The 24,758-nt window shown below is 41.0% G+C and overlaps 1 pseudogene; it reads left to right on the forward strand.

Annotated features, from left to right (window-relative positions):
• Nucleotides 1-21,522: 21,522 nt before the first annotated feature.
• LOC124088354 (U6 spliceosomal RNA) lies at nucleotides 21,523-21,622 on the forward strand (annotated as a pseudogene).
• Nucleotides 21,623-24,758: the final 3,136 nt, after the last annotated feature.

Genomic DNA, 24,758 nt, shown 5'->3' on the forward strand with positions numbered 1-24,758 from the left:
TGTATAGAGTGAGAGATAAAAACCTAGTTTCATTCTTCTACACATGGATATTCAGTTTTCCCAGTACCATTTGTTAAAAATACCACCTTTTCTGCTGAGTAGGGTGCACGCCTGTAATCATCGATTTCAGAGGCTGAGACACAAAGATCGCGAATTCAAAGCCAGCCACAGCAAAGGCAAGGTGCTAAGCAACTCAGTGAGACCGTGTCTCTAAATAAAATACAAAATAGGGCTGGGGATGTGGCTTAGTGGTTGAGTGCCCCTGAGTTCAATTCCCAGTACCAAAAAAAAAAAAAAAAAAAGCTATATTTTCTCCAACATATGTTTTTGCCACCTTTGTCAAGGATCAGATGACTATATTTATGTGGGTTTTCCTCTGAATCTTCTATTTGGTACCATTGGTCTGTGGGTCTATTTTTATGACAGTATCATGCAGTTTTTGTTATTATAGCTCTGTAGTATAATTTGAAGTCTGGTACTGTGATGCCTCTAACATTGCTTTTTTGTCTTACAATTGCTTTGGCTATTCTGAATCTTTTATTCTCCTAAATGAATTTTAGGACTGTTCTTTCTAGTTCTGGGACGAGCATCATTGGTATTTGGATGGGAATTGCATTGAATTTATAGATTGCTTTTGGTAATATGGTCATTTTGACAATATTTTTTTCTGCCTGTCCATGTGTATAGGAGGTCTTTTCATCATCTGGTGTCTTCTTCAGTTTCTTTAGTGTTCTATAATTTTTATTGTAGAGGTCTTTTTATTATAGAAGTCTTTCACCTCCTTGGTTAGATTTATTCCTAAGTTTGTTTGTTTGTTTGAAGCTATTGTGAATGGAATTTTTTCCTGATTTCCTTTTCAGCAAATTTATTATTGGTATGTAGGAAAGCCACTGATTTTTGTGTGTTGATTTGTATCCTTGAGATGTTTTTATTATGTTTGTACTCTATGCCTGACACTATTTTCAGTGCTGAAAAAATGACAGTGAGTAAAACTGAAATCTTCACTGTTTATGGAGCTTATGTTAGGAAGCTAATAATTACCCTCTAGTAGGTAATAGTTAAATGGAACACACTAATGGGTCTCTACTTTGGTTTGAATATAGGTAGTGTCCCCCAAAGGTGTTAAGGACTTGGTCAATATTGGGACATTGGGAGGTGCTGTGGAATGGACCTTTAAGAGGTGGAACCTAGTGGACAGTCCTTAGCTGGGGTTGGTGGCGAGGACCTTTAAGAGAATTGTGACATTCCAGTCTCTCAATCTCTTTCTCCTTTCTGATTCATGATGTCAGCAGTTTGTCCCATCATGTGCTCTGGGAACAGGAGGAGATTTTCCAGGAATTCAGGTGCCACCTCTTTTTGCTTCTTTTATGGTTCTTTCTGGTCATTGTCATGGCAATTGTCAAGTTTCGTGGCGCTGGGGTATGTCATTTATCAGATAGATGGAATTCTAACAAAGGCAGAAGTTTCTGGGTTACTCTGGCAGTCATTTTAAATCTAACCAGTTTCAGGGAGCCCACCTGAAGAGAAACTTCTTGTCTTGAGGCATCCTATCCTCAAAGATAAGCAAGATTAGGGCAGGGTAACAATGTGATGCTCAAGAGAAGACAAAGAAGCCTCCAAATGGAAGTTCCAGCCAGAAATGTCCAATCTGAATCTGATCATGAGGAAACAAATCCTAACAGAGTCTCAGTCCCAGAACTGGCCCAGACTGGAAATATCAGGCCTAGGGGACTGGTCCAGATGAGAGGAGTGTAGAGATAGTGTTGCCAAAAGCTCAGTCCTTGTCCTTCATGCCAATAATGAGGACATGGTTTTTGAGAAAAAGGAAAAAGAAGGTTTTTTGCTTTGCTGGCAAAGGAGAAACACAGGGGACTCCCATCCCAAAGGCTGTGATTCTGCATGAAAGGAAAGTGAGGAACCAGGAGACGGGCAAGTGAAAAATGAAAGACAGAGACCAGGCAGTGATACACACAAGAGTTATTTGTTAGAGATGACAAATAAAGGCCATCTCTCTACAGGAGACAGAGGCAACACAGGCTTGGGGTTTGAGACTTTTATGAGGAAGGCTCAGGGATTAGAGCCGGGTAGGTCCTAATGTGGGCTGTTAAGGGTTGCATTGGTATGAGGGAGTGGTGAGCCTTTCTCAGAAAGGCCCTTGGGCAGGAGAGTGAAGAAACTTTTTCTTAAGATGGTAGTTGTCACTTAAGATGGCCATCCAGATGCTAAGAAAGGACCTTACACTGAGCATCAGCAGGAACAGGGGCCTTTATTGAGGTGATTCAAAGGCTACATTCCGTGTATTTTCTGGAGTTATAATCCACTTGTTAATTTGGGAGACGTTCATTTCTGAGATCTTCTGGTGCCATCCCCAAAATCTGGATTACTTCATTACTATGGATGGTGTGCACTCAGGGACAGATAATGCTGTCTAGGATAGAGAAGAAAGGTAATCCTGTTTCCTCTGAGATTAGGGAGTGGAAGAGATTAGGAAGGAGCAAGGAGAGAGGAAGAGAAAGAAACATGTCCATTTTAAAAATCAGTTGCAGTGGCAGAGCATCAAGGGTAAGATTCAAAGCATAAAGTGGACCACTATTATAGTCACTTGACATAGAATGGGTACAGCGCAGTGGGGGAGGCACCGGGTACCACACCAGAGTCCCCTAGGCATAGTTCTGTTTTTGCAAGGATTGTGGAGGTTTTCTCAAAGTTATTTATGGAAAAGCAGTCCTCATTTTAACTCCTCAGATATCTCTGTCTTCTGACAGTTTCTGCACCCCTTCTCTCTTCTGCTTCCCTGTAGTCTGGCTCCACCTCCCCTGGAGGCCAAGGTTATGCCTCTATTCAACACTTTCATCTTCTCTCCTGCTAACTGGCTCAGTCTTTCCATGCTTCTTAAAGTTCTGAGAGAATCAGTGATTAGCTGGTTTCAGCTACTCTGTGGTCATCCACAGCCAGTGGTGAGGAGGAGAGAGGCAGACAGTGGACATGGGGATAGTCCACATGCACACCCATGGTACAAGGTAAGAAGTCAGGGGAAGCTGAAGGTGGCATTTGGAATGCTTTGTCTCATTCACCTTGTCACCTGAACTTGGGACCAGTGAAGTAGCTCCTAGCTGGCCTCCTGTTGCCTCCCTTCCTCTACACTTACTTCCTGTACAGATGGTTGAAGACCTGATTGCCTGTCACTGAAAGTCACTTACTGCCTTCATGGGGTCCACTGGGACCCAGCCTCTTTGGAAGATGTACCCTAAGCTTCACCCAGGTCCTACCTAGGCTTCCTCCTAGGAACTGTCTAGGCCCCCCTGCACAGGTTCCACTCATTCCCCACCCAGGCATGGCCCTAGTTCCACCAGGGCACCCTCAGTCTCTTCAAGTCCCACGCAGGACCTGCTCCAAACCTTATCCAGCACACCAGCCAAACTCTGCCCCAAGCCCCACCCAGGTCCTGTACTAAACCCACCTCCTCACCCACTCCCCTCACCAAAGTCTCAGACAGCCCTGTTCAATCCCCACCCCAGTCTTCCTGAGGCCCTGCCCAGGCTCCTACCCAGGCTGGGCACAAGGCTTCAACCCAGGCACCTCCAGTATAAGCTAAAGGTATCAGAATTTTTAAAATAGCGTTTATTAGTCGCATGGTGGCATACGTCTATAATCCTAGCCTCTCGGGAGGTTGAGGCAGGGTCGCAAGTTCAAGGCCTAGCTCAGCAATTTAGCAAGACCATAAACAACTGAATGAGACCCTGTGTCAAAATTAGAAACAACAACAACACATAATAAAGGTGTAGCTCAGTAGTAAAGCATCCCTGGGTTCAATCCCCAGTACCAAATATACATATGGAACTTTTATTTTTTTCTTCTTTGTCAAAAAAGTAATACATGTTCACTGTGAAAAACAAGTATATGGGGGCTGGGGCTGGGGCTCAGTAGTAAAGCACTTGCCTGGCATATGTGAGGCACTGGGTTTGATCCTCAGCATCACATAATAAACAAAATAAAGATATTGTGCCCATCTTCAACTAAAACAATATATTTATGAAAAAAACAAGTATATGAAATAAAATAACATTTACTACACTCTGTCTCTTTGCTGTTTGGACTGTATTTGTGTGTTCTTTTGATATTCCATGGGGAATATTCCTACAGCACTAGAACCCATTGCCTGCATTTATACAAATGGAACTGGCTCAGCACCATCAACCACAAGCTCCACCTGAGCCACTCACCCACTCCACCCATGGTGCCCTTCAAGTTTCCACCAGCAGGCCCCATCACTGTGGCCCCAAACTGGTGCTTCTTCATGTACTTCCAAACCTTCCAAAACCCAGGTTAGGCAAGAGGCCAGATGAGGACAAAAGTTAGCTATGCCCCAAACCCTGATGGCTGGTCACAGAGGTATGAAGGAATTTCAACCACAGCTTTCCGAATGCCATCAACTCCTGGATTAGTTCCTGGAAGGAGCCATAGCTGAATGAAATGCCGCTTCCCAGCACCATGAGGCAAGCAGCTCTGCCCTCTTCCTAGCCACTGGGCCTCCCATGGCCATGACCTCGCATGGCCTTCAGCCCTGGCCCTTCCTGGTGCCAAATGCACACTCTTGCTCCTGTGTACTCAGTCAGTGAAATTGGGCAGGAGAGGGGAGACGAGACCATGTGCATGCAGCTTAGTTCCTAAACATTCCTGTAATGCACCTGCAAGGTGAGGACATGCGGTGGAAGATGTATTCCTGTTTGCCAATTAAAATTTGTGTTATTTTCTAACATTTACTTCTAAGCCCTATTAACTCCTCCCTCTCCACAATAGACATCAACGCACAGGGTTGCATTGGGACAAGCACTCAGTTCTGTTCCCTGATTTCAATTTACCTTCCTGACTGACTTCAAGGGAGCCAGCCCCATATGCCATGACTGGGTGAATTGATTCCTTTACAGTTGTGGTCTGGGAAGAGACCACAACTCTTACCTCCTGTATCCACTTCATGGATGACCTTGCCCCTGATTTCTTGAAGATATACAGGTGATGCCGAGAATGTCTCCAGGTGCCCCACCACCCTGCCCCCAGCTGCCCCTGCACCAAGGTGCTTTGCTCACTGTGCTACAGCTCCCACCCCCAGATGTTGTTCCAGGTAGTAGGCTGAATGGTGGCCCCCAAAAAGTATGTCCACATGCTAATTCCCAGAACTTGTGAATATCACTTAAACAGCAAAAGATGTGACTAAGTGAAGAATCCCAAGAGGAGGAGCTGGTCCTGGATGATCCAGGTGGCCCCAATTGCACCCACATATGTCATCATAAGGGTGTGGATGAGGGAGTTTAGAGACAGATACAGACAGAGGTCATGTGAATTTGGGGCAGAGACTGGAGGTATGCAGCCAAAATCACATGATAGGTGGAGCCACCCAGAAGCCAAAGAGGCAGGAGGGGACAGGAGCACTCACAGATGCTTGGCCTGCCTGCCCTTTGATTTCAATCTTTTGGCCCAGAACTGGAAGACAATAAATGTCTATTGTTTTCTTTTTTAATTTAATTTTATTTTTTAATTGTTTTTATTTTTTAAATACATGACAGCAGAATGCATCACAATTCTTATTACACATATAGAACACAATTTTTCATATCTCTATATATAAAGTATGTTCACACCAATTCATGTCTTCATACATGTACTTTGGATAATGATGTCCATCACATTCCACCATCATTGCTAACCCCTGCTGCCTCCCTGCCCCTCCCACCCCTCTGCTCTATCTAGAGTTCGTCTATTCCTCCCATGCTCCCTCTCCCTACCCCACTATGAGTCAGTCACCTTATATGAGAGAAAACATTCGACAATTGTTTTTTGGAGATTGGCTAACTTCACTTAGCATTATCTTCTCCAACTCCATCCATTTTCCTGAAAATGCCATGATTTTATTCTCTTTTATTGCTGAGTAATATTCCAATGGGTATATATGCCACATTTTTTAATCCATTCATCTACTGAAGGGTATCTAGGTTGGCTCCACAGCTATTGTGAATTGTGAGGCTATAAACATTGATGTGGCTGTGTCCCTGTAGTATGCTATTTTTAAGTCCTTTGGGTATAGACTGAGGAGAGGAATAGCTGGGTCAAATGGTGGTTCTATTCCAGGTTTTCTGAGGAATCGCCATACTGCTTTCCATATTGGCTGCACCAATTTGCAGTCCCACCAGCAATGTATGAGTATGTCTTTTCCCCCACATCCTCACCAACAATTTTTGTTATTTTTCTTCATAATAGCTGCCATTCTGACTGGAGTGAGATGGTATCTTAGTTTTGATTTGCATTTCTCTAATTGCTAGAGATGATGAGCATTTTCTCATATATTTGTTAATTGATTCTATATCCTCTTCTGAGAGGTGTCTGTTCATATCCTTGGCCCGTTTATTGATCGGGTTATTTGGTTTTTTGATGTTTAGCTTTTTGAGTTCTTTATATACCCTAGAGATTAGTGCTCTATCTGATGTATGAGGGGTAGAATAAATGTCTGTTGTTGAAGCTACCCCGGGTTGTGGTCATTTGTTACAGTCATTTGTTACAGGACTCTGGTACACTCTTGAAATCTCTCCAGAAATCTCTCCATCTGGTTCCTGTGACATTAAATGTTTCTTCTCTTGTGACACATCATCAGCGTCTCTCACATAAACCTACTTCTCCTTTGGTCCACTTCCTCATTTTCTTGTCCCCTCAGGAGTTGTCTATCACTGTCCCTTTACCTGTCCCCGCCACCCCACCAAACACCTCCAGTCAGCCTGTGCCTGTCAAGGGCAATGAAGACAGATTGTGGCCACTATACCAGAGACCTACCTATAGCCCAACTCCAGGCTCCACTCTGTGCTTCTCCTCCTCGCCTTCTCCACAAGACATGGAGTACCCAGGCTCTATTCTCAGGGGTAGCCTCTTCTCCACACTTGTTCCCAGGGACTCCTGTGGTCCTATGGTGTGGGAGACCGACCTTGCACGTGACTGGGTTACACTCCCCGGCTGGGTGCTGAGGCGCTCAGTCCCAGAAATGTGGCAGAGTTTTCCCCACCCTTCTTGGGTGTGATGGTCGGTGTCTTGTGCATGGGTGTGACTTGCTACAGCCCCATGGGTGAAGCTACGCTCACCTGTTCCTTTGTAATATAACCCCTTGCCCTGTTTAGGATAGAATCTTCCATGGAAGCATCTTGTGTGTGTCTCCTTCTCTTACTGAGCCCTTGGGTGTGGCCTACCCAAATGTCAGTCAACCTGCTGACAGTGGACATCATTAAGATAGACTCAGCCCCCTGAGACCTGACCCCTTGCCTCATTTGAATAGCTTCTCAATAAAAGGGGTCAGCGCGTGCTCTCTATCTCTCTCTCTCTCTTTCTGCGGACCCTTAAGGTCAGAGGAGCCGTCATAGCAACCCCAAAGAAAAAGGTATTTGTGTCTCTTGTGTGGTTATTTCATGCAGCCCAGTTAGCCCAGTTTAACTGGAGTGACCCCTGAGCCTTTTAGTAGCAAGAACAGAAACCCAGCACTATGGCTTAGACACATCTTCATGAAAATGACTTGCACAAGAGCCATCCTCCCTTTCCTGAAGGTCTGGCCTGTATGTTCATCTGCTTACCTGACTAGTCCTCTATTTCTGATGCAAATCTCAGCATGTCCAAAATGGAACTCTGGCAGCTCATCTAGCTCCTGTTATGCCAGCTCCTTTGATGTCTCCCTATGAAGCCAGCTGCAACACTGTCCTTGCAGCTGCTAGAATGACAACAGGACACTGCTCTCCTCCCTCACCCATTGCTGTTCCAAATCCCAACACCTATCACCACCCCATCCTGTGCCCTTGCCTTAGCTCTCCGCAGCTTGCTCTTTTTGTTCTTAAAACAAAACAAAACAAACAAACAAACATAAAAAAAACACTCTTTTTTCCCCCACAGTACCAATTATTGAAGCCAGGGCACTCTACCTCTGAGTTATAAAAATGTAAAATTTTTAAAATTGTTATTTCCAGACAGGATCCCACTAAGTTGCCAAGGCTGATCTTGAACTTGCTCTCCTCCCGCTTCAGCCTCCTGAATCACTGTGATTACAGGTGTGGGCCACCATGCCCAGCTCTTTTTAGTCTTACTAACAGCTGGAGTGAGATATAACTCACATTCCATGTAATTCACCTATATAAAGTAATGTTACATATCTTCACAGGGTTGTACAATTTGAGAGCATTTTCATGACTGCCAAGAGGAATCCAGTAGCCACTAGGGGTCACATCCCAGTCTTTCTGCCCTTACCCTTGACAAACAATACCTACTTTTTCTATGGATGTGCCTATTTCATATATTGTATATGGAATCATACAATATATGGGTAGCTTTTTGTTGTTTGTTTTGTTTCAATACTCAGGATTGAACCCAGGTGCGCTCTACCACTAAGCTACATCCGAGTCCCTCTTATTTGGCGACAGGGTCTTCCTTAGTCTCTTAGGCTGCCCTTGAACTTGCAATCCTTCTGCCTCACTTAAGCCTCCTGAGTAGCTGAGATTATAGGCGTACACACTTGACCAATATGTGTTCATTTATATCTGGCTTCTTCACTGAGTGTAATATATCAAAATTCTTCTGTTTTATAGCATGGGTCAATGCTTTATTCTTTTTTATAGTTGAATAATTATATAAACATGCCACATTCTGTTTATTTGTTCATCTTTTGGGGACATCTGGAATATTTTTGCTTTCTAACTACTGTGAATAACGCTGTCATGAACATTTATACACAAGTTTCTATGTGGACATGTTTTCATTTCTCTGAGCATGTCCCTGACAGTGACATTGCTAGGTCATACAGTAACTCTGTTTAACCTTTAGAGAAACTGCCAGACCCTTTCCATAGCAGCTGCCCTATTTTACATTCCTACCATCAGGGCATGAGATTTTCCATTTTTCTTCATGCTGTGTCCCTCCCCAACCCCCAGTACAGAACTATGTCCCAAGACCTTTTTTTCTAATTTTAATTTTGAAAATGGGTCTTGCTAAATTGCTCAAACTGACCTCAAACTTGTGATCCTTCTGCCTCTGTTCCCCCAGTAGCTGGGATTGTAGGCATGAACCTCTTGCCTGGCTCCTACATGGCTCTTTGTTGTCTTTCTTCAAGACTGTTTTGGCTATTCTAGGTTACCTGGATTTTTTAAAACAACTTTATTTTTAATTGATACATAACCACTGTATGTATTAGGGTACAATGTGATGTCATGATATATGTATATATTTTGGAGTGATTAAATCAAACTATATCCATCAGCTCACACTTATTACTTTTTTATGTTAAGAACATGTAAAGTCTACTCTTATACTTTTGAAATATACATACATTATGTTAATGTACATTACATTATGTTAACTATAGTCACAATGCAACTTATTCCTCTGTCTAAGGAATAAGATGTTGGTCAAAGGGTACAAGTGGAAGGGGTTCCCTGTCCACCATTTCTACACTCCAGATTCTGGTACCCTCCATTCTACTCTTTGCTTCTATAAAATTTTATTTTTTTGGATTCTACATGTAATGAGGGCATGCAGTGTTTGCCTTTCTGTGCCTGGCTTATTTCATTTAATCATCCACGTTGCCACAAATGACAGATTTCCCTTTTATAAAATGTTGAATAATATTCCAGTGTGTGTATATATGTATATATGTATATATGATATAATATGTGATATAATATACATATTATATAATATATCTATATGTCTATATCACATTTTCCTTATCCATTCACCCACTGATGGACACTTAGGTTGACTTCATTGCCGCAGTCCGGCTGCAGCAAAATAACCAGGGGGTGACGAACAACTTGTGTAGAGTGATACAGCAGGAGTAGGAGCCGTTTATTGTAGAACTGGAGCGGTATATATACATTCCACACAGCTTATCTTAATTAACATAAACTCGATACAGCAGTCAACCAATAAGGAATCTCCACACTTAATGGCTCTCTGGAGTTACTTCACAAACCACTTCCTCTGGCATTTTGCCAGGTGCCATCCTGACTTGTTTACAGACTCTAACAATTCTCTGGCAAAATGCCAGGCACCATCTTGACTTGTTTACAGACTCTAACACTTCATATCTTGGGTATTATGAATGGTGCTGCAATAAACATAGGAGTGCAGATGTCTCTTTGACATATTGATTTCAGTTTCTTTAGATATATACCTAGAAACAGGATAACTGCATATTATGGCAGTTCTATTTTTTGAGGAAACTCCATACCCTTTTCTAAAATGACTGTACTAATTTATATTCCCACTAACAGTGTACAAGAGTCCCTCTTTACACATCATTGGAAAAAATTACCATTTATCTTGATGATAATATCCATTCTGAAAGATGTGAAGTGACCTAATCTTTTTTTGGCTTTAATTTTCATTTCCCTGGTGATTAGTGATGTTGAATACTTTTTTGTATCATTGAGCATCTGTATGTCTTCTTTTGAGAAATGTATATTCAGGTCCATTTCCTATTTTAAAATCAGCTTTTTTGTTTTCTTGTTATTGTGTTATTTGAATTCCACTGAGCTATAATCCCAGCCAGTAATTTCATCTTAATGATATCAAGTCATTTGACCTATGAACATGGGTCTCTTTCCATTTATTTAGATATTTAATTTTTTAAATAAGAGCTTAGAGTTTTCCAAGTATAAATTTTGTACTTTTTTGATAAATTATTCCTAAGTATTTTATTCTTTTTGATGTTATTGTGAATAAATTTTTTTCTTAATTTCCTTTTCAGTTTGTTTATTGTCATTGTGCAGAAATACAATTCATATATATATTGTGTGTGTGTGTGTATGTATATGTATATATATATATATATATATATATATATATATATATATATATATATATATTTTGTACTAGGAATTGAACTCAGGGAACTCAACCATTGAGCACATCCCCAGCACTTTTTTGTATTTTATTTAGAGACAGGGTATTACTGAGTTGCTTAGTGCCTCACTTTTGCTGAGGCTGGCCTCCTGCCTCAACCTCCAGAGCCACTGGGATTACAGGCATGCACCACCACACTTAGTCTTGTATATTGTTCTTATATCCTGCAACCTAGCTGATCTAAATTACTAATTCTAAGAGATTTTGTGGTGGGTTCCTTCGTTTTTTCTATATAAAAATTAGGTCATCTGCAAACAAAGCTCATTTTAGTTCTTTCTTTATAGTCTGGATACCTTTTATTTCATTTTCTTGTTTAATTGCCCTGGCTAGTATCTCTAGTACAATGTTGAATAGAAGCAATGAGTTGGGATTGGCCTATCTCTGCCCTTACCTTAAATTCAGCAACCAAAAGAGCCCTTTCAAAAACAAGAGTGTGATGTTCCTCTTCTGAGAAGAGGAACTGCCTGGTGCAGTGGCACATGCCTGTAGTCCCAGCAGTTTGGGAGCCTGAGGCAGGAGGATCGTGAATTCAAAGCTAGCCTCAGCAACTCAGCGAGGTGCTAAGCAACTCAGTGAGACTCTGTCTCTAAGCAAAATACGAAAAAGGGCTGGGGATGCGGCTCAGTGGTTAAGTGCCCCTAAGTTCAATCTTTAGTACCAAAAAAAAAGTCAGTGTAATGAGCTGGGTGTGGAGGTGTGTGCTTGTAATGCCAGCTTGGGAGGCTGAAGCAGGTAATCACAACTTTGAGACCAGCCTGAGCAACTTAGCAAGACCCCATCTCAAGATAAAGAAGGGCTGGGATGTAGCAGCCTGGGTTCAATCCGGACTACTGCAACCAACAATAAAAACATGGTAAAAACATGGTTTCCCATTGTGCTCCTGGTAAGATGAATCCCAAATCCTTATAGGTTCTCACATTGGCTCCCTACACTCACTGGGCTCCAGCCACACTGATTGACTTGTTAACTCCCAGCCCCATCACACTACTACATCCTGTACTCTTCCCTGTGTTACTCCTTTCCTGGATTTCTATATGAGATGTTGTCTCGTTTGTACCCACTGTATCTTAATTTTTTGGAAGCAACTGAGTGACAACACAGAGAGGTAAATGCAATTAAAAGAAAAAAGTAACGTTATAGTTTTCTAGAAATATGAGTCATAGCATATCATGCAAGGCCACGTGGGGAAGCACCAGAATGGCTCAGGAGGCAGGAGCAGGAGCCAGGGGAACTACTAGGCCCACGCTTTTAGTAGGAGTTTTTGTATGTAAAGTGAAGCAGCAGGACAGGGTCAGCAGCTGAGGGTTGGCTAGTTTGAACAATTCTGGTGAATTTGGGGCATAAAAGCTGTCTTAGACTTCCACACTCAGCCAGATTTAATGTGGCTGTCTTTCCCCTCTCTGCCAGGGTGGTGTGAGAAAACCCTTAGTGGAGTCAAGACTCTGACTACCCCTCAAGTGTTGATACTACCCCATACTCCTGAAATATCAGTGGAGGTCACATGGGGTACTGTTACCGTCTAGGGGTGCTGGGTTCATTGTCCCTGTTCAGCAAAAAATTGAAGAACAGGACACAGATAACAAAAAAAATTAGGTTTATTGAAAAAAGATTGAGATACAGAGACAGACTTCTCTGAAGAGAAGGAATCCCAGAGCTGGGAATCTGGTGGGGGAGTTTGGGCCTGAACTTTTTATATCTCGGAATTTCCTCCTTTGCTTATCTTCTCCACCCACTCCTCACTATTATTGATTGGCGTCTCCTCTGTCCATGTGTTTATTTGAGTTTTTCTGTTGGATCCCCTGCTTAGGAACATGAATACAGAAGTGTCTGTTTGATTGAATCCCCTGCTTGTGTCCACGAGCACTTCTATCAAGCAGGAAGTTGACCTCATCGGAAGACCCTTTGCATGCTCCTTTATTCTGGCCCTGCCCTGGACTTCTTCACCTGCCATCTTGCCCAGACTGCCTAAGCCCTTCTATATCTCCCTCAGTACCATAGCAAGATGCTCAGATCCAGTCAGGGAGATGTTATGTGGAGGCTTAGCATGAAGCAGGAATTCCCACCCCACCAAGCTGCAACAAAGAAAACTTCCATAGATTCCAAAACTTCCAAAAGCCAGTGAGAAATACCCACCTGGCAGTGCTTAGGAGGCACCCCACCATCTCCTGTTGAAATGGTGGCACAATATCCATTTAAAATACTGTTTAAATAGGATACAGAGTATCATAGCAAAATACTCAAAATGTTGGGTTTTCAATTAAAAACCATTTCATATACCCAAACCCAGGTAGATCTCAAACTAAATTTAAGAAGACCATCAACAGGTAACAATGCCAAGATGACAAAGATATTAGAATTATCTGATGAAGATTTTAATTAGCCATCATATAAATGCTTCAACAAGCAGTTATAAACACTCTCGAAAATTTTTAAAAAGAAAAGGAATGGAAATAAAGAAATAGAAAATCTGAAGAAGAACCCAGTGGGCCTGGTATAGCAGTGTATGCCTGTAATCCCAGTGATTTGTGAGGCAGAGGCAGGACAATTGCAAGTTTGAGGCCAGTCTCAGCAACTTAGTAAGACCCTATCTTAAAAACTGAAATTAAGGGCTGGGGTTATGGCTCAGAGGTAGAGTGCTCGCCTACCATGCTTGAGGCACCCAGGTTCGATCCTCAGCACCATATAAAAATAAAATAAAGATATTGTGTCCACCTATAACTTAAAAAATAAATATTTAAAAAAACTGAAATTAAGAAAAAAAAAGTCTGGAGATGTTTTTGCTCAGTGGTAGAGTACCCCTGGGTTCAGTTTTCCAGTACCCTTCCCAAAAGAAGAACCAAATGGAAATTTTAGAATTAAAAAAAATACAATAACTAAAAATTTAAAACTCAGGGGATGGCAGAATAGAGGGGACAGAGGACCAGGGAGTTGGAAGATAGAACAGTAGAAATTTTCCAAACCCAACAACAGAAAGAAAACACATAAACAGAGCCTCAGGGTTACATGGGACTATAATAAAATATCTAATATTTGTGTCATTAGAGTTTTGGAAAGAAAGGAGAAAGAGGGCAACTGAAAAATATATTCAAAGAAACAATGGCTGGAAACTTTCCAAATACCACAAAGATATAAACCTACAGATTCAAGAAATTGAACAAATTCCAAAGAGAATAAGTCCAAAGACATCAACATTAAGAACATCATAACCAAACATCCAAAACCAAAGAGCAGCAGGACTATGGATATCAGAGAGAATTTCCTATCAGAAAGCACAGAGACCAGCAGGCGTGGTGGTTCACGCCTGTAATCCCAGTAGCAATTTAGTGAGTCCCTAAGCAACTCAGAGAGACCCTGTCTCCAAGTAAAATATAAAAAAGGGCTGGGGATGTGGGTCAGTGGTAAAGTGCCCCTGGGTTCAATCCCTGGTGGAAAAGAAAAACAGAAAAAATAAAACATGGAGGCCAGAGGGAAGTGGCGATTTTTTTTTTCAAGGATTGAAAATAAAAGAACTTCAACACAGAATCCTATATACAGCAAAAAACACCCATCAAGAATTAAGGGGGCCGGGAGCGGTGGCGCATGCCTGTAATCCCGTGGCTTGGGAGGCTGAGACAGAGGAATCAAGAGTTCAAAGTCAGCCTCAGCAACTGCGAGGCACTAAGCAACTCAGTGAGACCCTGTCTCTAAATAAAATACAAAATAGGGCTGGGGATGTGGCTCAGTGATCGAGTGCCCCTGAGTTCAATCCCTGCCCGGTATTAAAAAAAAAAAATTAAGGGAAATCAATATCTTCTCAGATGAAAGAAAACTAACATAATTTGTTGCCAGCAGACCTACCTTAAAAGAACAATTAAAGGAAGCTATCTAATAGGAAGGAAGCCGGCATGGTGGTGCACACTTGCGATACCAGAAACTTGAGACCCTAAGGCAGAATTGCAACCAGCATAGGCAATGTAGCAAAGTTGTTATGGTGCATGCCTGTAATTCCAGCAGTTTGGGAGGCTGAGGTAGGAGGATCATGAGATCAAGGCCAGCCCCAGCAAATTATTGAGGTCCTAAGCAACTTAATGAGGACCTGACAAAATAAAAAAGGGCTGGGGACATGACTTAGTGGTTGAGCACCCCTGGGTTCAACCCCCAGTACCAAAAAAATAAATTAAACAAAAAAAGGAAAAAAAAAAAAGCTTAGATATGTAAGTTATTGACGGACTGCCCCGGGTTCAACCCCCAGTATAGGGGAGGGGAAAAAAATCACGATGAAGGAAAAACTTAACAAAGAAAGAGGAAAAAAGTCATTCAATAAACCTTCTTTCTTATCTTGGGTCTTTTAAATTATGTTAGGTAATTGAAAGAAAACTTATATGATGTTTATGTGGATTTAAAGTTTGTAGAGAAAGAAAAATTGTCTTATAAATGAAGCAGGGAAAAGGGATGTAAAAAAAGGTTAACACTTCACTTGAACTGCTAAAATGATGACACAGTAGACTAATGTAATATGTATATATAATGAAATACCTGTAGCAACCACTTGGTATGATATAAAGAAGCCATAGCATAGATGAATATCAATGGTCATGAAGCATCATAGACCCAGTCAGGTACAGTGGTGCATATCTGTAATTCTATCTTCTCCAATGGCTGAGGCAGGAGGATCACAAATTCAATCCTGGCCTGGGCAACTTTGTAAGACCCTGTCTCAAAATTAAAAAAAAAATCAGGGGCAGAGGGAGGAGCTAGGGATGGAACTCAGTGGTAGTCTTTGTCTAGAATGTGCAAGGACCCAAGTGCAATCCCCAGTATGGAGGGGGGGGGGGAGAAGCACCATAGATAAATAAAATGGAATTATAAAAATGTTTAACCCACAGGAAGGCAGAACGGAAAGTACAGAAATGAAAAATAGAACAGAGAACAAACACAAGTGTGAAGAGAACCTACAGAACTGGAGAAAACCTTGCCAGCTACTATTCTGATAGTGAATTGATAACCAGAATATATAAAGAGCTCAAAAAACCTAACACCACACACACACACACACACACACACACAACTAACAATCACTGAATGAATGGACAAACCATCTAAAGAGACATCTTTCAGAAGAAGAAATACAAATGGCCAACAAATATATGAAAAAATGTTCAAATCCTTAGTAATCAGGGACATAAAATTCAAAACAACTCAGAACAGAGCAGGGAGGAAGAGCATGAGAAGAAGATTAACATTAAACAGGGACGAGAGGTGGGAGGGAAAGGGAGAGAGAAGGGAAATTGCATGGAAATGGAAGGAGACTCTCATTGTTACACAAAATTACATATAAGAGGAAGTGAGGGGAAAGGGAAAAAAACAAGGGGAGAAATGAATTACAGTAGATGGGGTAGAGAGAGAAGATGGGAGGGGAGGGGAGGGGAGGGGGGGATAGTAGAGGATAGGAAAGGCAGCAGAATACAACAGACACTAGTATGGCAATATGTAAAACAGTGGATGTGTAACCGATGTGATTCTGCAATCTGTATACGGGGTAAAAATGGGAGTTCATAACCCACTTGAATCAAATGTATGAAATATGATATGTCAAGAACTATGTAATGTTTTGAACAACCAATAATAAAAATTTTTAAAAAAAAAGAATTAATCATGGGAAATACTAATAGAAAGAAGAAAAATGAGATATAAAATAAAGAACTTTCAATAAAGTGTTCATTATCAAGTAAAAATAAAACTACAATGAGATTTCATCTCACCCCATTCAGAAGGTCAATTATCAAGAATACAAGCAACAATAAATGTTAGCAAAGATGTGGGGGGAAAGGTACACTCATATATTGCTGATGGGACTGCAAATTGGTGCAACCATTACAGAAAGCAGTATGGAGATTTCTCAGAAAACTTGGAATGGAACCATCATCTGACCCAGTTATCCCAATCCTCAGCATATACCCAAAGGACTTAAAATCAGCATACTATAGTGATAGGACCACACCAATATTCATAGCAGCTCAATTCACTATAGCTAAGTCATGGAACCCACCGAGATGCCCTTCAACAGATGAATGGATAAAGAAAATGTGGTATATTGACACAGTGGAGTATTACTCAGCCAATAAAGAAGAATGAAATTATGGCATTTGCTAGTAAATGGATGGAACTGAAGACTATCATGCTAAGTGAAATAAACCAATCCCCCAAATCAAAGGCCAAATGTTCTCTCTGATATGCAGATGCTAACACACAATAAGGAGGAGAAGGAAGAATAGAAGTTCATTGGATTAGATAAAGGGAAGATGAAGGGAAGGGAGGGAGGATGAGAATAGGAAAGGCAGTAGAATGAATCAGATATAACTTTCTTATGTTCATATGTGAATACAATACCAGTGTAATTCTACAACATGTACAACCACAAGAATGAGAAGTTATACTCCATGTATGTATAATATACTAAAATAACTCTACTTTCATTTATAACTAAAAAAAAGATAAAAAATAGTGAATGAAAATAAAATATCACCCATGTCAAAAACAAATTGACCAAATTATACTATATGCATGTATAATTATATCATAATGCATTCCAATTTTATATATAACTATAATGCACCAATTAAAACAAACAAACAGAAGGAAGACCAATAGAGAAGAAGGAGATCAGGGAGGGAGTAGGTGAGGAAAAGAGAAATATTAAGGATTGAAATGAAGAAAACTGTTACATGCATTTATGAATATGTCAAAATGAACCCCACTAGCCAGGTATAGCGGTACATGCCTATAATCCCAGCAACTTAGGAGGCTGAGGTAGGAGGATCTCAAGTTCAATGTCAGTCTCTGCAATTTAGCAAGGCTCAATCTCAAAATAAAGAATAAAAAGGAACTGGACATGATAGCACATGCCTGTACTCCCAGCTGCACCGGAATTACAGGAGAGTTAAAGGAGGCAGGAGAATTGTGAGTTCAAAGCCAGCTTCAGCAATTGTAGTGAGGCACTAAGCAACTCAGTGAGACCCTGTCTCTAATAAAATACAAAATAGGGCTAGGAATGTGACTGAGTATTAGAGTGCCCCTGGATTCAATCCCCAATATAGCAACTTTCTTATGTATAACTATAATGCACTGATGAATTAAAAAATTTTTAAAAAGAAAGCATGAGTATTGGAAAGGAAAGAATAAAACCGTCCTTCTTGGAAATGATGTGGTTGGGTATGTAGAAAATCCCAAGGAATCTTTTTTTTTTTTTAAATTAATAGTTAATTCAGTCAGGTTGCTAGATACAAGATCAATGTTCAAAATTGAGTTGTATTTCCATATATAATGAGCAATGAGCATGTAGATACAAAAATTTAAATCATAATGTCAGTTATAATCACTTTTAAAAACCACACAAAATGAGGGGGATAGAAGAAAAAGGATAGGTAGAAAGGAAATTAAGGGAAGGGAAAAGAAACTGTAATTTTAAATCTGAAAGGCTCCATGAGCTTATTTCCCAAGTATGTTTTCCTCCAGGACAGATTCTTTAAAAACCTTTGAATCTTAGGTATTGTGAGTCTAGATGAATCAAACCCACATACACTGCTAGCTTACACAATGTACTTTCTTTACATTACATAAAATCAAGGAAAAAAAAAACATTGTTAGAAACTTAGAAGTGAGTATATTTCAAAAGTTGTCTATTGATTCTTGACATCAACCTAGAGATCTTGAAGGAAACAGACCATGGGACCCACCCTGTGTTCCATGATTAAGAGGACTGAGCCCCTCGGGCAGATGTCACCCACCCCCATGCACTTCTCATGCCCACCATTTTAAAGTTTAAAAGCAGATCCCATGACAGACGTGGTGGTGCATGCCTGTAATCCCAGTGACTCAGGAGGCTGAGGCAGGAGGATCGTGAGTTCAATGCCAGCCTCAGCAATTTAGAGAGGCCCTAGGTAACTCAGTGAGACCCTGACTCTAAATAAAATATAAAAAAGGACTGGGGATGTGGCTCAGTGATTAAGTACCCCTGGGTGCTTAACCCAAGGTGCCAAGCCCAAGACCCCAAAAGCACATTTCACTGTTTAGCCCCCACACACCTTCCTTTGAGTGTATTTCCTCTCTATTGCCTGCTTGCGTTCCTCAAGGAATCTCCTTGCTTTCTTAAATAAATCTATTTGTGCTTCTTTTGACATTTCCTGAAATTCCTTTCTGTGGTATAAGTCAAGAACCTGCCAGGGCTGAGTTGAAGTCACTTTCTCCCTTCTGGGGAACCTTTTTGGACCCCTTTCCTGTGATAAAAATTATTTAAGTGTAAATCTAACAAAACATGTGCCAGACTTGTAAGCTGAAAGCTACAAAATGAAATAAACGAGGTTTTTTTTTTTTTTTAGATACAGAAATGATTACTCTAAAATTTGTGTGGAAAAAACAAAGGTGTTAGAATAGCTAAAATGTTTTTGAAGTAATATACTTTATTACTTTTTAAATAAGAGTTTTGGGTTTGTAGAAAAATTAAGCAGGAAGTACATAGTTTCCATTTACTTCCCTTTTCTTCATGTAATTTCCTCTATTAACATCTTTTATTAGCATGGTCCATTTGTTACAGTTGATGAATCAATATTGATGCATTATTAACTAAAGTTCAGTTTATATTAGGGTTCATCCTTAGGGTTGTACAGCTGTATATGTTTTGAAAAATACATAATCTCATGTATCCGCCACTATAGTATTATACAGGGTAGATTTACTGTCCTAAAAATCCCTCGCTCTCCCTGACTCCTAGTAACAATAGGTGTTTTTACTGTCTTCATAGTTGTGCCTTTTCCAAGATGTCGTGTAGTTGGAGGCAAACAGCATACAGCCTCATAAGATAGGCTTCTTTAACTTAACAGTATACATTTAAGATACTTCTATGTCTTTTTGTGGCTTGATAGCTCATTCTTCTTTATTACTGAAGAGTATTCCATTGTGTGGAATGGTTCACGTGTCCATTCACCTACTGAAAGAGATCTTGCCTGCTTCCAAACTTTCGCAATTATGAACAAAACTGCTATAAACATTCATGTAGGTTTTTTTTTTGTGTGTGTGTGTGTGTGTGTGTTTGTGTGTAGATGTAAGTTTTCAACTCTGAGTGCGATTTCTGGACCGTATTGTAAGAGAAAGCTTCACTTTGTAAGAAAAGTCGATCTCTTTTCCAAGTGGTGGCACGAGTTTGCAGTTCCACCAACAATGAATGAGAGTTGCCATTGCTCCACATCCTCATCAGCATTTTGTCGGTGTTTTGGATTTAGGCCATTCTAACAAGTATGTAATGGTAGCTCATATCTTTCAGCTAAAATAATTTTGGAAAAGATATAGCAAAAAGATTGCTGGGTACCATGGCACATGCCTATAATCCCTGTGGCTGCCGAGGCTGAGCCAGGAGGATCACGAGTTCAAAGCCAACCTCAGCAACATAGCAAGGCTCTAAGCAACTTAGTGAGACCCTGTCTCAAAATAAAAAATAAAAAGGGCTAGGGATGTGGCTCAGTGGTTAAGCGCTCTGGGTTTCATTCCCAGTACTATCAAACTATCTGATTTCAAGATTTATTACAATCAAGGTAGTGTGGACTGCATTCAGTCTCAGTACCATAAAAAAGGTATTGTATTGGTGGAGGGATAAATATAAAAATCAATGAACAGTGGGCTGGGGTTATAGCTCAGTGGTAGAGTGCTTGCCTAGCATGTGTGAGGCTCTGGGTTCGATTCTCAGCACCATATAAAAAATAAATAAATAAAATAAAAGTCCATCGACAACTAAAAATCAATGAACAAAATAGCAAACTTAGAAATAGACCCTCACAAATAGTGCCCAACTGATTTTTTTCCAGTACTGGAGTTTGAACCTGGGGTGCTTTACCATTGACCCCAGCCATTTTTATAAAAAGTATGTATATTTTTAGTTGTAGATAAACACAATACTTTTATTTATTTTTTTATGTGATGCTGAGGATCAAATCCAGTGCCTCACATGTGCTAGGCAAGCACTCTACTCCTGAGCCACAACCTCAGCCTGTTTTTATTTTCAGTTATGGCCTCACTAAATTGTTGAGACTGGCCTCAATCTTGCAATCCTTCAGCTTTAGTCTTCTGAGTAGCTGGGACTACAAGGGTGTATGCCATGGCACATAGTTCCAACTGATTTTTGACAAAGGTACTAAAGCAATTCAAGGAGGAATGATGACTTTTTCATCAAATGGCCCTGGAGCAGATGGGTATCCATGGTTTTAAAAAAAAAAAGAACTTTGACTTAAACCTCACTTCTTACACAAAAATTAACTCAAAATGAGATACAATGGGCTGGGGATATAGCTCAGTTTGCAGAGTGCTTGCCTCGCATGCCTAAGACCCTGGGTGCAATCTCCAGCACCACACACACACAAAAAAAAACAAAATAAAATGAGTCACAAACTTAGTGTAAAATCAAAATTATAATTTTTTTAATAAAAATACAGGAGAAAATGTTTGGACCCTAAGGTTGTATGAAGACTTTTTAGACTTGATGCTAAAAGTACAATTCATAAGAGAAAATATCAATAAATTTGACTTTATCAAAAGTAATAACTTTTGCTCTGTTAAGAGGATGAAAAGTGGTCGCTTTCACAGCAAACATACTAAAACTGGGACAATACAGAGATTAGCATGACTCGAGTGCAAGGATGACATACAAATTCATGAAGCATTCTCTCTCTATATATATATAAATATGCATGGAGGGTATTGGGGATTGAACTCAGGGACACTTGACCACAAGCCACATTCCCAGTCCTATTTTGTATTTTATTTAGAACAGGGTCTCACTGAGTTACTTGGTGCTGTTCCTGAGGCTGGCTTTGAACTCACTATCCTCCTGTCTGAGCCTCCTGAGTGGCTAGAATTACAGGTTTGCACCATGGTGCTCAGCAGCATTCTACATTTATATATATATATATATATATATATATATATATATATATACACACACACACACACACACACACACACACACACACATACAGGAGGATGAAAAGACAAACTACAAACTGGGAGAAGACATTTGCAAAAAAAACAAAAAACAAAAAACTCATTCAATCATGGTTGGTTGGTTGGTTGGTTTTTTTTCTTTGCAGACAAGAGTTTTGATGTTACCCAAACTGAACTCGAATTCCTGATCCTCCTATCTCACCTTCCCAGTGTAGCTGGGATTCCAGGTATGCACATGGTTTCTTAAAAATGTTACTGTGCTATGGAATCTGGAACCACATCATTGCACATTTTGTACTGTTATATCAACAGCCATGTCCTGTCTTGCATTTATATCAACAGCCATGTCCTGTCTTGGATCTATACATACATAATATCACATATTGGTTATTTAGAAGATTGATTTACTGAGTTATAGAAATCTTCCAAAATTTGGAAGTTTCAGTATGTTACACAAAAATTACACAATATCATCACTAAACTAATCAGAAATGTTTTTAAATATAGAGAAACCACTAAGATGGTGGCAGTGATGCAAGTTTTACAAAATTCTCATTTTCTTACAAAAGCTTAATTATTATTCGTAACAAATACTGTTTGTTTTCCTTAAGGTGGCAGCCTCACTTCTCTGATTTTAGATTAAATGTTGGTCACACTCCCTGGGAGTACATAACCAGTTTGTACTTTGGTTGTCCTTTCAGTACACAATGACAGCTGTGAGGTGGCTCTGCTCAGGACTGCAGGAGTACCTTTCTGAGGCAAAATTTGGGCTTTGGTGCCTGGCACGTCCTCGTTCCCTTCTGTCACATGGAACACTGGAAGGATGTGTACTTAAGGATAGAGACTTAATAAAATTAATAATTGTATTGCTCTGTCAAGGACTTTCTGAAGTGAAGATAGAAGGGGTTAATGGATTTAAATTAGGCTCTGTGAGGGCATCTTGGGGCAGGACATGATGGGGATGCCTCAGTTTGGTGTCCTGGGCCAGCAGATTCCACCGGCACTCTTGCCTTTTCAGTATTAGTGCAAAGGTGCACACGGACAAGAAGCAAAGGTCTGTTTTGAAAATCAACTTGATTTTGTTGACCCCTGAACAAGCCACAGGGATTTCCAAGTATTTTCAAGTCACCCTTTGAGAGCCAGTACCTACTCTGGGCCTTTTCTTTACGGTCACCAAATAGGAGAGGCCATCCCTAATCCCCACTGAACACAACCCAGCCAGACCCATGGGAATGTTTAGGCCCCCCAGAGAACAAGTGGGCTAATGGGCACCATGGCTAGCCTATCTAGCCGTGGTCTTTGTATTTTTCTCATCATCTGGGTTATGGAGTTTTTTTTTTTTTTTTTTCTCATCTTCTCTGGACCCTGCCACTCTTTGTCCCTCATGACCTGTCAATTAACTGACCCCAGCACCCCCAGGCAAGCCCCATTCTACAGGGCCTATGTGTAATATTTAATAAGCTTCAGTCCTGGGTCTGTCTTTCCTGGCTTAGTGAAGAGAAACCGGTCATGGCTATGTCCAGCGGGAGCCCACACATCTCCCAGGATAGCACTGGATGCTGCTTCTAATCTACTTTCTCTGGAAGTCATTCTCACTCTCCCCTCCCTCCCTCCTACCCTTTGATCTTTCTTCTTCTTCTTTTTTTTGGTACTGGGAATTGAACTCAGAGGCGCTCAACCACTGAGCCACATCCCCAGCCCTTTTTTGTATTTTGTTTAAAAACAGAGTCTCGCTGAGTTGCTTAGGGCCTCCCCAAGTTGTTGAGGCTGGCTTTGAACTCACGATCCTCCTGCCTCAGCCTCCTGAGCTGCTGGGATTATAGGCATGCACCACCGCATCTGGCTTTTCTTCTCCATTTCCAGGGCTATGCACAATCACTGCTGGCAGTAACATGATCCAAATGTGAACTTTGCCCATGTGTTCCATCCTGAGTCCCCTAATTGTCCCCCTGTCTGATAACATGTGGCTTCTGGCCTAGAGTGCTCCTCATATTCCTCGCCCGCTGCATGGAAATATCTGAAAACCCTCCTTAGGTTAACCCAAGTCACCTGGGCTGAGTCATTGACTACGACCCCCATCCTAACTAACCTGCCTGTGCTGCAGTCAGTGTGGGCCTTCCTGGGAGGCTAGGCCATACCTATCCAACAGGTGCACACAACATAGGTATAGATGTGTGTTGCCTGCCTGGACTCTCTGTGAAGTTTCCAAAGGCAAGGATGTTACTTACTCTCTCTACTTGGCATATCCTCCATTGCCTAACATCTGCCAGCACCCTTGTCAAGACGACCACCAGTTACCTTTGCTAATCAGTGAGTAACTGTTCATTAATTGAAATGCAACATCTCAATCCTAAATCCTGGCTGGGCCATCCTAAGGGGCTTTAAAACAAAGGAAGGAGCAACATTGTCATCCTGCTGCAGAGTCAAAAATGAGCAGAGGGGACCACAGGATGATAGAGGAGAGAAAACCCTTAAGGGTGACCAAGAATTGGGCTCCAGAAAAGTGAGCACTGCATTCATACTCTGGGAGTGTCTGTGGGGAATTGGAAGTGACCAGCCTCTGGGTGATGGAGTTTGGAGGAAAAGGTTCTTAAAACATCCAAAATGAACGTGGTGTTTTGAGTCCCAAGAATAGGTGTCTGGCTCCCTGGTCCTAGAGCATGTCAGGCCTCCCTTTGTTCATGTCCCCCAACACTTATTTCTGTACCCAGCATGTATCAAGGAGGCAGCTTAGTGAAGTGTACTGGATGAGGTGTTGGGAGGATGCTGAGGGAGCCCATCCAGCTTAGGGAAATCTAAGCAGAACCTGGTTTGCTGTGATCCTGCATCTTGGAAGAAGCACAGGACAACTTGCAAATGTGAGGCCA

Source organism: Marmota monax, unplaced genomic scaffold (assembly GCF_021218885.2).
Source record: "Marmota monax isolate L192 unplaced genomic scaffold, Marmota_monax_Labrador192_F-V1.1 WCK01_AAM20220418_F8-fsc00109, whole genome shotgun sequence".
NCBI classification, from domain to species: domain Eukaryota; kingdom Metazoa; phylum Chordata; class Mammalia; order Rodentia; family Sciuridae; genus Marmota; species Marmota monax.